This window comes from Heliangelus exortis, chromosome 7 (genome assembly GCF_036169615.1).
Source record: "Heliangelus exortis chromosome 7, bHelExo1.hap1, whole genome shotgun sequence".
Classification (NCBI taxonomy): Eukaryota; Metazoa; Chordata; class Aves; order Apodiformes; family Trochilidae; genus Heliangelus; species Heliangelus exortis.
The window spans coordinates 5,547,427-5,561,370 of NC_092428.1; the positions used below are offsets into that span (position 1 = coordinate 5,547,427).

A 13,944-nucleotide genomic window follows, 5' to 3' on the forward strand; every position below is an offset into this window, starting at 1 on the left:
TGAAAACAGAATAGGGGGAAAAAAGCATTTAAAATCTGCTGTGAGTATTAAGTAAAAACTTTTCAATACAAAAAAAAGCAGGGGTGCTTCAGAGGGGAACTACAGGCCAAAACAAAAGATAACCAAATCCCCACTCAGTAAATCACTAAGGGTTTCCAGCGCATCTTGAACAATGAACAGCCACAAGCATGCAGAAGGCTCTCATCTGGAGTCTGACAGCACAGCACACGACATGGAGAATGCATCTCATCACTGAAATCACAGGCCATTTTGAGGCCACACAATAGAAGACAAGGCAAGAATTGGGTACAAAACTGGAGCTAAGCACGTGTGAAGTTGCATGTCACCTTTTAGGGAAACCTTCCACTTCCAGAGAACTACCACACAACTTGACCATTTCTCTCACTCCTTCTTTTCAAGAGCAACCCATCAACCCTTGCCTCCACATGTCCAAGCAACCCTAAGTGCCAGCCCAGACACCTAAATTGCTAATTTATACTCAAGCACCACTCAGCAATAGCCCTCCTGGATTCCTCCACCAACCGCCATCCTTTCTCCTCTCTTCTCCACTGATGGGAACCTCAGACAGGATCCCACTTGTCATGAAGGCACTGACCAGCATGCTGTGATTGCAGTGAGGAAAGCAAAGAGTGAGACAGGCTATGGAACAGGGAAGAGATTACATCTTTCTCTATGCAAGGGCCTACACAAAGAGTCAATGCATGACCAACGCAGTCACGACAGCAGCTTTGTTCATGAATGAATGGATGCGTGAGTTTCTTTTCAACAGGGAGCCTGCAGCAGTTCAAGCACAAAACAATCATTATACTGAACACAAGTCATCTGCCTCCTTTCCCTTGTGTGCACATACACACTACATTATGCACATATGTTTGGGAGGAAATACTCATAGATTTGGAAACAGAGTATCAACAGAATAAAGAATTATTTCATTATAGACTCAGAGATGCAACAAAAGCAAATATGACCTTAGCAGTGTGCCAGTTTGTGCTGTAAAGATGCATGACTAAATAGTATAGTTGACAACTCTATTCCTCAAACATGTAAATTATGAAAACTAATTATACACTTCATGCAAATTAATTGCTGAAAGTTATGTCTTTATATTGCTACTATAACATACTGCTTACATCTCTAATTCAATTCTTGTCTTTGTAATATAAAGCCTGGACCCTCTTACTCCCAGTCTTTGGGGCAGTTTTAGATTGCAGCTACATGAAATTGTAATGTCACATCATCAGGGTGACTCTGCGTAACTACCAACAGAATTTAAAATCCTGTATCCTGAGAGAACATTTTAACTCAATTTCAGCATCAGTCACTTCAGCCCTTCTCCTCTGATCTCCTTGTTGGTTTTTCCCTCCATTTTCAGCAAAAATGGTATCCCTTTGGCACAGAGCAGAGAAGCCAGGCAAACAGAACTTTAAAAACTTTCATTAATGCATTATAGGAGAGATGAATCAATTAGGAGTTATTTGATGCTAAAAACTATGTGGAATACAAGTCATCTTTCTGTTTCTCACACACAGAGGAGGAGTAATGGAGGATAATGGTTAGAGTTGGAAAGGATCTTAAGGATCATCAAGATCCAACCCCCCTGTACCTCCCACTAGACCATGTTGCACAAGGTCTCATCTAACCTGGCCTTAAACACTTCCAGGGATGGGGCACCAACAATCTCCTTAGGTAACATATTCTAGTACCTTACAACCCTCGTGGCAAAGAATTTCTCTCTAATCTAACCTAAATCTATCCTCTTTCAGTTTAAAACCATTACTCCTTGTCCCATCACTACCCTCTCTGGTGAAAAGTCCCTTCTCAGCTTTTCTATAGGTCCCTTTCAGGTACTGTAAGGTCCCCCCAAAGCCTTCCCTGCTGGCCATGCTGCTTTGGATGCAGCCCAGGATGCTGTTGGCCTTCTGGGCTGGGAGCACACACTGGTGGCTCATGTCAAGCTTCTCATCTGCTGCCACCCCCCAAGTCCTTTTCCTCTATCCATTTGCTCCCCCCTGCCCCCAGCCTGGATTTGTGCCTGGGCTTGCACCAACTCAGCTGCAAGAATACCACGAAAAATAGAGGCTCATCTGAGCAGGCAGGTGGGGGAGAGGGAAACCCTCAGGAGGAACTGACTGCACAGAAGGGGTAGCTTGACAGAGGGAAGGTCAGGATGAAGCAGCTCCCATGATCCTGACCCTTTGGCCATGCTGCTGACCCAGCACAGTGTAGCCTGGGTGGTCAGAAGACAACACAAGCTCCAATAGCCCTGCAGAGAGAACCTTCTGAGGTTACCTCCTAAGACCTGTTTAATTAGTGGCTGTTTTTATGCACCAAGAACAGGCAGTTGCATCCTTTCCAGTACCAATAGCTTTTTTTCCAAACCAGGTAGGTCCTCTATTGCCACCCCTCTGGAACCCTGCTAAGCCCTCAGCTTTAGAGAAACCATGCTGGTGAGTTCCTTGGGCTTAATGGTATTTTGTAAAGAAGCATTTCCTTTATCAGTGCAAACATGATGCTATTCACATTCACTAATGGCTATGAACCAGAGCCATAAAAGGGGCTGACTTAACCTTGCTCCACTCCACCTCCCCAGGTGAGTCGTGCTGATCCATAGGGATAAGACCACCAACAGATGGTCAAAACAAACCATCCCAGCCTCTATTTGGCAGAAACTTTTTGGGTTGCTGGATCTCTCCATTGCTCATCTCTTAGCTGTCTCTCTGTTTCTGCTATATTTCTTTTATTACAAATAGGTAAACTGACTAAAAGTAAGCATCTAGCATAAAAACTTCCATTCCTACCTTTTCCAGCTTCTCTAAAATGTATGTGAAGTCACAGTGATTTCTGAAACAAGACACATATTGAGGGATATAATCAATCATAGAAGACAATATATAGTCAAAGGATCCATAGAAAAATATCAGATATTACTTTTCTGGACATTCCCAGTCTTGGTTTTTTTCAACACCTCTTTGAAATTTTTTTGGGGTGCACATATGTGAAGGAGAAGATACTACCAGTGACTATACATTCAATAGATGCCAACTTTGCATCCAGACATGAATTTTGTAGCTTAAACATTTTTCTTCACTCACCAAAACCAATTCATGCAGCACAAAGGCACACACATTTTAATCAATTTGATTTAATATCTCCATGCTCTAATTTTACTGGATAACTTGGCTGTGCTTCTAATAATTGCTGTACCTTTCTGTAGGATATTGAGTCCTTTTAAAATGCAGTAATTGGGTCTCCAGAACTGCCCAAAGCTTTCAAACAAGCTCTGGTAACAACACACGTATGTCCAGAGCATCTGCTGGATGGAGTTGCGGAGCCACGGGGTTCTGCCTGACCCCCCCTGAAAGATGCTGGAGGAAATCTTATTTGCTGTTGACAGTTTGGCACTGCTACGTGAGAAGAGGTCAAACCCATCCCAGGCCAAGGCCAACAGGATGAGAAGAGCATCTGCTCAGTCTTATGGTTTTATATGTTGACTGAACTTCAGTTTTCAATTCATGCCCAACAACAGATAAACCATTGCATTCAGTACCGTGTTTGAACCCTGAACAAAGCCTGTCCCTAACACCATGAGGCCTTCCAAGAGAGCAGCAAAACTGATAATGATACTTGATCCCTGAGCCACAAGCACATGGGATGGAACTTCTGAAACCTTTAGTGAGCCAAGATGGACACACTGCACATGCAAACTGCAACGAGAAGCACTCTGAACCACTCTGCCCTCAGGTGTCCCATCCTAACCGCATCCTTTTTGGAGCCCTGTTTGGGAAACCAGAATATTGCCCCAAAGGTGTCACACTTCTCCTCCCTGTGCATTGTGTGTCCCTGGCCTCCATGCCCCTGAGTGTCTCAAGGCCTGAGCAACATCCAGATGCTACATAAAAGGCAGCACTGGATGTTCTCATCTAAGCAAATTGCATCCCAAAGCCTGTCAGAGGTTCTTACCAGAAGTTTCATGCTCTGCAAACATTAGGCATAATCTTAAAGGCTTGGGATTTCTTAAATGCTACAATAAATGACTGGATTTATTTTTTTTTAATACATTTTTTCCATTTGAAACAAATCTTGACAGACACCTATGAGAATATTGTTAAAACTCATTTCATACTGAAAGCCAGCTGCAAGGTATTTAAGATTAACTTTCTAGAGCATGTGAAATGAGTGGCATTTAGAAATGAAAGAGAAAAGACTTCAAAACAGAGCCCAGGCACTGACACATGGGGGGGAATGACAAATCCTTGTACACCTGGGGGCTTGGAGAGGAAAGGTCTGGAGGTGGTGACAGAAGTACCTGTCCTGCAGGTTAGGGACAGTAAAAGGACTTGACAGGGCAAAACACCACAATATAGAAAGAGAGACAGGTTTCAAAATTATTTCATTATCAACAGAGAGTACTTTATCTGGCAGGTGGCTGTGTATGCATTTAAAATGAAGGATTATGAGATGGAAAAAAAAGAAATAATATGTGCAGGTGTGGGGGATGCAGGGGAAACTCTGCCTCAGGGACATGCATGGCACAGAAAAGCCCTGGTGCTGAAAGAGAGCTGCACAACCTCCCCAAAGCTGGGTGGCTACGAGCAGCAAAGGGAGAAAAAAAAACAACTATGAGCTGAATGCTCATAATTTACAGATTTTTGAGGTGTTCTCATACTTAGGGGAATTATGACAGTGAAATACAGTGTGGCTAGTTAGAGTTATCCTTCATATTTGCTGATAAAGTTCAAAAGCAGAAAACCCACAATGGATTAATTATGGTAGGCTTTGTAAATGGATTTTTAAAAGCACACTCCAAGATACAGTTCATTAAAAATAAATATAAGCTTAACATCAGTGCAAACCTTGCTTTCTCACATGCAGCCTGACCCAGGGCATGTGCTAAGAAGAGAGGGAACCATAAATTAACACAAATTAAAAACTAGGGTTTCTTCACCACCTTTAAAAACACATTTTTTGTTCTTGAAGGAATAAGTTATCATGTATTTACAACCTATATCCAGCTCTCCCTGTGTCTGTTAGGATGACAACTATCAGCTTGCTTTCATCATGGTCAACTATTCATCTTGGCATTACAAGACAGCAAGGAAACAAAGCTTTGCCCTTCCACAAACACCAACTATAGCTTTGCAAGTGTTGGGGTACTCCACGATAGACATGCAAAGAGTTAATTCTGGAGCACTAAATCCAGAAGACCTGAAATTATGGAGCATCTTGGATTAAACTTTAGTGAAATAGGGACATATCTACACGGTGGATCTGAACCAGCAGGTCAGATCTAGCACTCCCATCCAAGACTCAAAAACACGTCAAAGCCACAGCATAACTTACTTTCATCTGTGCTATTTTAGCAGTGATGAGATGTATCAAGAGAGTAGGTTTGCACATAGTGTAAGATTTTCCATTTAAATTGCAAACCACAAGACAAGAGGCAGGTGCAGACAGACAACATGCACATGAAAGGAGATAATACTAGTCAGGATAGGGCTTGTAGTTAGATGGCTGTTTTGTTTTTTTTTTTAACCAAAAAACAAAGCTCTGTTTAAAGTAACAGATCTGAAAGACAGCCAGGGTGGTTTTCAGACATCTATGAAGAGGCTACCCACTACAAAAAGGGCACAATAGGATCTGGAGTTAATTTGAGGATGATCCACAATGGAACCATCTTTCAGACCTGACTTATGGGTGACAGAGAAGTGCTTATCAATAACTTCACAGTGAAGAAACTATTTTAATTTCACAGAGAAAAATCAAACCAGTAAAAGTCATGCAAAAAGTGACGATAAGGACAAAGGGAAGGAAAACAGAAACAACAGGAGAAATTTGCAATAAATTAAATTGTGGCAAGACTTTGCCAGTGGCAGAAAAGAGAAGTCTGAAGCTGCAGAAAAGAACAGGAAGTCTGTATCCCAAAGATAAGACAGAATCTGCAAGACTCAGAACACTGATATACTTGCACAGGTTTAGGAGAAAGGGTTGAAAAAGAGACTGTAATTTCCTCTGCCTCTCAGCTCTATGGGATGTTCCTTTGCCCTCCAACAGGTGCAGCGCAGTAGGAGCTGAGATGTGTCCTGTTCTACAGTCACTCCTCATGCACAGACAAAAACCTCTGCAGGAGTTCCAGGCAATTACCTGGGTGTGAGGCTTTTTCAGCAACATCTGCTGAACCCACTGAACAAGTCCCTGGTACATCTCAGACATGAGGCTTTACGAACGTTTGCTTGAAGACAATGCTGAGGCTATGAGTATCAGTAAGAGCCAGAAGTGTGGCCATTTTTATAAAGGCTGAAAAAATAAGGTTAAAAAGAGCTGAGAACTGACAGGAGAATAAGGGCTCTGCTTCAGTTATAAATTATAAGCCTAAATTGTTTGTAGTATTTCACTACAAAGGCAAAAAAGAAATCAGAGCCAAAATATAGAATGGTCAAAGGAGACTTAAGTACCACAGAGAGGTGAATCTGATAACTGACTGTAGGAAGGATATGGCTGAACTAATATTTGTGGCTGAAATCACCCAGAGAGTGATGAGAAGATGCTCCTAGGCAGAGCCTAGAGGAGCCATGGCCAGATGTGGGAAGGAAGATAAGGAAGACCCTTGAAACACAGGAGAGAGAGAGAGGGAGAAAGAGAGGACAACAGAGCAGGACTGAGCAGGGGAGGCAAACCCTCACACACACATCTTCAGGAAGAACAATCCAGCTGACAACACTGCAAGCACTTAAAAATACCAAGCACCAAAATATAAGGTGGCTGATAATGCCCTTCTTTTTGTGACAAAAAGATGTCAGCAGAAGAGAGGTGTGTGAATATATATTTTTATAAACACATACGGATGCCTTGAAGAAGCCCCTTCCTCGTATAATTCATTTTCAAGTTTAACTTCTTCAGTGCTGATGCCGTGCAATCATCCCCCACCCCTCGGTCCCTCCGCAGGCACCGTGCACTCAGATTTTCTGAGTCATTCACGGCAATTCAGTCACCAAGGTGGCACGCCAGGGAGGGCAGCTGCAAGACCTCCAGCACTGCTCCTCTTCCTCCCACCCTTTGCAGGCTCCCTCCTCACCCCCTCCCCATGCAAATCCCCCTGAGCCCCTGAGGACCATAAGCCTGCTAAGCACATAAGAACAGCAAGAGCATAAGTAAGCAGCCATATGCTCCCGTCTGCTGCATAAGGAGAGAGGGGGTGAGCAGCTCCCTGGAAAGATGCTGGGCAGCACGAATTGCCATGGGAGCTGCATCCTCCAGGGTCCAGTCAGGTCCATGGGAAGCAGATTGAGATCCCTCCATCAGCAGCAGCTGCTTCTCCCCATTCTATCTTTCAGCAGCTCCCTCTGATCCACAGCAAGAGCAACTTGCACAGGCCATATAAATATTTATTTCTGAGAGCAGGAAGGTACTTCTGATGTTATTCTCTTTGCATTTTGGTAGTGCTTTATTATTATTTCTAAGGCATCCTAAGTTAAATGTTGTGAGTAGGAAATGACAAGATAAAAGTAAAAAATGGTGCTCTGGAAGCATCTTAAGATCTCTTTCTTGATCGGTGTTTTTGTTGTGCTGTGATCAGGTCAGGTCTGTCAGCAGTCTAATGAGAAATGTAAAAACATATTCATGTCTCCTAACAAAGAAAGCAAGATAAAGTCCAGTTCAGACAAGATTTAGGGATGTTTTAAGAATTCTGTTTATCTTTCTCTTGCACACATGGAGTTTAAGAATCTTCTCTTTGCTAATATTTGATGTTTCAAGAGAAGGAGGAACAACTTGCCCAAGGTGGTGGCTGATCTGTCCGTGCTGCAGATGGCAGGACACAGGGAATCAAAAAACCCAAAACTTCCCATGCTACCTCCTCTTGATAATCCTAATCTTCTCAAAAATAAGCAGGTACACTGTTGTCCATAAGATTACATGAACTTTATAAAACTAGTTATCTTTTCTTCTCTGCCTCACTGCATTAATGAAACTGTTACCTGCCCTAGGTTCTTTTCCAGGAGCCATTTACCTAGGACAATCCAGTGAACTCTCCCACCTACGGTAATTCAGTTACTCACCTTTTTAGTATAGATCTGAACTATGCACAGAACATTTTACATCTGTATTAACATTACAACACTCCTCTTAATTTATAATCATGTAAACTAAGCCTAAATAGATATTGTTAACTAGGAGCAGTGCTGCGGAAAGCAGGGCCAACAGCACCTCTACCCCTCTTCTAAACCTCATTTGAGTGCACAGAAAGGTCAACTCAGTGTCTACTCTCACCCTGCTCCTGCTGTGGGTCTGCCAGGAAGCCAAATGATGACTCCAGATGTCCTCTTCCCAAAGAGCACATCCCATTACCCTGCCAGAGATGATGCCTGGGCTAGGCAGGTCCTAGGGTACAGTACAAGTACAAACCTCGCCTCAGTTTTCAACAAAACCTCATCCTCACAAGCCTGGTGTTTTCACCCTAGTGATAACTGCATGCTGCCTCTCCCCTTCCCCTCCTAGAATACTGGGCACAGTTGTGAGGAACAGCTAAACCACTGCCCAGAGGTTTCACTGCACAGCCCACAGTCAGCAGAGCAGCCACCCTCAGAGGGTTCATCATAGTTCAGACTGCAGTAAAGTAGCTACATAAAAGCAGAGCCCAACTGCAAATATTTTATGGCCACGTAGTATTTCCATGCGCTACAAATCAATGTAAAAGATGTTTTCTTCAAGGGGCCTCATATAGACTGTGTTTTTAAAATGCATTCTCTCTGCTAAATATAAATCAGTAAGAGTTTTTGTTCTTCCAAAAGATTAACCAGCCTCAGTATTTTGGGATCTAATTCTGGAATACTTGTAGATGTGCCAGCATTCTCTTCCAATTTAAATACAGTTTAATGGAAAGTCTATCCTGGGCACATTTTCCATGTACGGTGTAATAGCTTGGAAGTCTGAATAATGAGAGATCACCAGAAACAGAAGTAACCTGTCAACATTAAAACTGGGATGGTTGTCAGGACAAGGGGGAAAGGTGAGAGAGAGCAGGAAAAAAGCAAATGTAACAGTGGTAGAGACACTGGCAAATGGACCTCTAGAACCAAAATACAAGAGATGATAAAAAATGGTATAACCTACATACAAAGCCATCCAAAGAAAATGCAGGTTAAAAAAACCTCTGTCCTGAACTCTGATCCTTTGAGTTACCTTTGAATTACAAAATTAAAGATGTGCCTCTGGACTCAAGATGCCAAACTGGACCCATAGCAGGCAACTCACACCAGGTATTTCCAGTTAAATAGGATGTTGTTCTTTATACTCTACCACCAGTCAAACGAGATAGAGTTTTAAGAAGGTATTGATGAGCATCTTGTCTGGTTCATCAGCTGGAGGACACTCTCCCCCAGCTCTACCATTCATCCCAGTGCATGAGACTACACACTAGAGATATAGAACACAGTGGGAAAAAAAAATTTCTGTGGTTTCAGACCTCCCACATGTGTCTCGTTTAGCACAGTTCCCTAATCAGAGACCCCTTCTCACTGAGAAAGACAATGTCTGGAGACCTTGCTGTCTACAAAAATTTTGGCTCTACCAAGTGTCCCTGGAATAAGGCAAATGAGCAATAAGACCTTGGAATAGCACTGGCTCCCCAGCATAAGATAAAAACATCTCTGCAGAGAAAGCATTTGAAGGAAGGTAGTTGGGTGCTGGTCATGCACACATAGCTCCAGAGCAGAGAACAAAGTCTGCTGGGGGGATGCCATTAGAAGGAGCCCAGAAAAATACTCCAAGACAGGGATAGCATCTTTAATCTCACAGCAAATTCTAGAGTTGCACCAACTGAAATATCTCTCAGATTTTAGCAATTTAACCCTCAGTTCCCCAAAGCCATGAATGATTTAGAGACCAACATATGAGGTGAGCTTAGATCATGGTGAACCTCTTTCTTCAAGAGCTTCTGGGCTCAGCCACACTGGGGATTTAGCATCTGCACATGGCTTGTGCCTTCCCAAATACCCATCTCTGTGCACAGCACAGGTATGCCCACAGCACAGCCCTAATGTGCTCCTGTCTTACAGCAGAGCATGTTACTAAGAACTAACATTCCTTTCAAATCAGAAATGTTGTTGACAACTTTGGACTGCAGTTGTGAAACCTCCAGTGGCTTTGTTGCTTCTTCTGCATTTTGCTATTTGAGTTTATAGCAGATGTCACATGTGCATGCCCAAATTTGGCTGGACAGTGTAGATTATGTTTGTCATTCAGTACCACATACCATGAAGTTCTCAGCTGTAATACCATTTCTGAAGAGTCTCAGAAAGCAGTTTTTCTTCTACAATACATGATATTTATTCTTGGAGTGCACCTTTTTTCCTACTATGAACCATTCATTTACAGTGACTTCAAGGTACTAAAAAGCTGGGTCATTTTATGTGTAGTATTTATGAAAAATGCAGTACTGAAAGTCATATTTGTTTTACAGTCTTCATCTTGAAGTTCCTCACCACTGTTCTTTGCAGGGTCTCTTGAGAGCATGCCTGCCAAAACCAGCTCTGTTCCCCATCTGTATTTAAAGCTTAGAAAGCAGTTCTGAGATGCTGTGATTATTTTTCTGGAGCCCAAGCAGTGCCTTGCCTGAAGGCTCCGGTTCACTCTTTTCCGTGGTTTCAGCATGTCTCCTCTGCGAATGTCTGCCTGACAGTACATGTGAAACAGCTTCTCTCCAAACCTAAGAGCCAGCACTCCCCTTCCCACAGAGCAGCCAGGAGACACCCTGAGGTGACAGAAGGACAATGTCCAACGACAGAAGCTTCTTGTGAAAAAGATCTTCTGTCCCTCAACTGAAACACCAACATTTTCCAAAGTGCTGCAGCACCCGCCCTGCAGCTGCATTGCTCTCATCACCCAGGGCTGAGGGTCAGTCCGTGTCACCCCTGGGCAATATGAGTGGTAGAGACAAGTAAATGGACCTGTAGAACCAAAATCCAAGATATGATAGAAAATGAGGGAGCACTAAGTCCTGTCTGTCTGAGGACAACATTGCTTGGCTGTGTGAGCAGGCCACTGAATCTTCTCCAAAAACCTTCTGGTGTTGATATCTTAGCACTCAGATAATTGCCTTTTCCTCTCTGCAGACCAGTAGCTGTAGGTATACTCTCACACAGTACAGCTCACCCAGGTTTTTTTTTGTCTGCTTTGATTTCTTGCTGATCAATTGAAAAATTCCTTTTTCAGCACTGCTGGCTTTGTTGGTCAGCACAGTCACCCAATTATTTCCATCCATAGCAATTACCTAAATATCAAATATGTTAATTCTATATAAAGTCCAAAAGTAATCATAAAGATAAGCCCTTCAAACATGTATCTGCTGAAGGTCTCCAGCCTGAAGGGTTTATTCCTTCGTGAAATGAAATACAAAGCCTTTTAGTTCACAAACAAAAAATGCACCTGAAATTTTGGTCTTGCTCCATGCTGTCTGACTACTCCCAGTGGGACTATTGATTCCAGTGGCTTCTTTTCTGACATTTGGCAGCAATAAATCCTTTAAGCACGAGGTTGCTAGAACTAGCAATTTATCAGGCAGGTGAAAATTTACTATTACATTCACTATTTGGCCATGTTTAACATTCCCTTAATTGTTTCAGGATCACAGGAGCCATGTACTTTACTTCAACTCCCCCTCCACCATTTTTCTATTCAAATCCTCTTTTCCTCTCTCCTACCTCTCCTTCTGCCCATCTCTCCTTGAAAACTCACAGAACATTGGATCTTCCCCTCTGTTTGGTTTGCCATCCCCTCCTCTCCAAAGCATCTTCCTCTTCCTTCTCCACCTTCCTTGCCACAAGTATTGAAGTTTCTCAGACACTTCCCTTGTTCAACTCTTCCACTTCCACCATCAGCCTCACCTTATCCAGCACATTCTTCTCACTTATTTTTACTTTTTTTCCTTTCTAAAAAATCTCTTACATTCCCCTGGCTGGTTCTTCTTAAGACAGGCATGTCTTACAAATCCATAAAAAAACAAACCACAACAAACAAATAAAAAAAAACAACCACCACCCTAAAGCGTAACAGGTCCTAGTGATTAATCAAGGCTCCTCAAGCTCACAAACTTATAATCAGATGGATATATTTTGGTGTTACCAATACCAAATTACAAATTAAATATATCTGCAATGTATTCCTGCAAAGTAATACCGTGACTAAACAGTGAGGTTACAGAGTTTGTCATCAAAATTGATTGTTTTCAAGGGTATTGCTGAGATGAAAGCACAGCAACTCCATGCCTGAGTCCCCCTGCTGAGCTGCTAAACCTCCAGTCAACCTGGCAGATCTGGCATGAGAGCACAGGACTAAAGCTGCCAGCTCAGTGCAGGGCACCAGCCCTTTCCTCCAGCATCTTCTTGCTGCACAAATAGAAACTATAACCAAGAATCTTTGCCCAGACCAAGGAGGTCTTCAGTAGCACCAGTAGTGTTAACCACTTCACTACTAAATAACTACTTTTTCTCCAGGCAAATAATTTAACTACTGCTGAGGCAAAACTAGGAAAAAAGGCAACATTTCTCCCTTTATGCAAGGATTTGGCCATCCACACACGCATTCCTTCACTAATCTGCACCATAATTTCTGTACCACAGTCACAAGTGGAATCTAAATCACTGACTCTCCTGTTCTCGCCTGGCTCTGCAGCACATCACTTGCACCAGTATCAACATCCTCTACCAGTAATTAACCCTGTTTCTTTTGCAGATCAGCATCTGAACCTGGACCATTTAATTAAACCATAAAACTTTAACAGCCGCCAGTTAGGGCATAAAGTTACAGTTTATTTTAACAAAGATAAACAGCACCCCTGGCACTTATTCCAAAGAAAAAAGCATGAATACTATTCCATCATCCATCCCAGCAATTCCCATGCCAGAGTCATGAAGTTATTATTTAACATTTTGCTATAAATAGCTGCTGGAATAGGCCATACAGGAGCTTGTTTTCCTCAGCACCTGCTGCAACAAGTCAGTCAGTAAATGACCAAGGGTGTTGAATTCTTACTGCACAAAAACAAGAGCACATAGAGATGTTTTGTTTATTTAAAACTGATCCTATGGACTCCCTCATGCTGAGTCTCACAGATACAGAAAAAAGAGCCAGGTCTTGCTCCAAGATGTTTGAAATCTTCATATAAGAAAACAAACAGTAAGTAGATGGGAATAAGGAAGACAATTTTGTACATAATAATATATTTTATTTGAATTTCAGTTGATTTGAATGAATCTCTCTGCTATTCAGTAGTTGTGGCCAGTACACCCCACCCCAAGGACAGTGGGGTGTGACATCACACCTCTTCTGTCACCGTACCAGCACATGAAATTGCTCCAATCCTCTGATCTGCTTAGGCAAAAATACATGTCACACTAGAAGCAAAAAGCCCTTTCATTACAAGACCTCACTGAAATCATTTAAACATTCATGGTTATTTTCTTATGACTTGGGTAACAGTCGACCTCTCTAGCAATTCTGTAGAGAAGGCTACTCCACTACTTCTTGTGAGAGGGTGCCAAGAAAGCTTTGCCTCCCACAGCTGGGAAATTGTGTTAACATCACTGTGTGCAAGCTATGCAGAAGGAAACTTCCCAGCGATTCAGACTTCAAGTCTTCAGCAATTTTATATGTTGCAGACTTACTCACATAACCAGCTACCATTTACTGAAGTAGAGTGAAGTATAGCAGGTAATTGGGAAGGAGATAAAAAGTGACTTTATTTCTAAACAGCTAAGGAAGAGAGATGTGCTACAGAACCAAGACAACTTGGAACAAAACACTGTTCTAAAATTCGTGCAAAAGGGCATTTTTGCATGTTGGGATATTGGTAAAACTGGAAAGAGGAACAAATTCAATGTCATGCAATTCACAGCATTGTTCCTGATGTAGCCACATTCGTGGTGTGAC

At 42.4% G+C, this 13,944-nt stretch overlaps 1 protein-coding gene across 4 annotated transcripts in view; it reads right to left on the bottom strand.

The window, feature by feature from the left end:
- The window catches only part of NEURL1 (neuralized E3 ubiquitin protein ligase 1), a 154,075-nt gene that overhangs the window by 61,593 nt on the left and 78,538 nt on the right, over nt 1-13,944 (bottom strand). The gene's annotated exons all lie outside the window — the stretch shown is intronic.